The sequence below is a fragment of the Gracilinanus agilis genome, chromosome 3 (genome assembly GCF_016433145.1).
Source record: "Gracilinanus agilis isolate LMUSP501 chromosome 3, AgileGrace, whole genome shotgun sequence".
Classification (NCBI taxonomy): domain Eukaryota; kingdom Metazoa; phylum Chordata; class Mammalia; order Didelphimorphia; family Didelphidae; genus Gracilinanus; species Gracilinanus agilis.
Window position 1 is genome coordinate 206,195,047 of NC_058132.1, and position 551 is coordinate 206,195,597.

Consider the following 551-nt stretch of genomic DNA (forward strand, 5'->3'; position numbering starts at 1 on the left):
GAGGCTGCGGCAGCGGCAGCAGCAGCGGCGCCGGCGCCCCAGTGATGTGTATGTGCCACGCGGAGGAATCTTGCGTGAGGCGGTCTCCAGAAGTAAGAGAAGAGGCAGGGAAAAAAAAAAGCAAAAGAGAGAGAAAAGTAGGGCGGGGGAGGAGAATGAGTGTGGGAGAACGAGCTTGGAGCTGAAAAGGACAGAACCGGAACCGGAACCCGCGCGCGCTGCTGGAATCGTCGTGACCCCCTCCTGTTCCCCCCACCCCCCCTTACCTTGGGCATCCAGCGCATTCCCTGCTCCCCTCCCCCCTCCCCCCTCAGTCCCTAGCTCGCTCTCGAGAAAGCCCCGCGGGACCCGGCGAATCGGCCCTGAGGGGAGTCCCTGCTGCCGTTGCCTTCGCCGCCGCTGTTCCTTGCAGGCCGAGCCGGGACAGGCCCCTCTCCGGGGAGGAGCCGCAGCGGAGTGCGGAAGAAGCCGGAGCCAGTTCCCTGGGGATGGGGAGCCGCGGCCCGCAGCGCTGAGAGACCTCGGCTCCTGACTTCTCTTCTCCTTCTCCT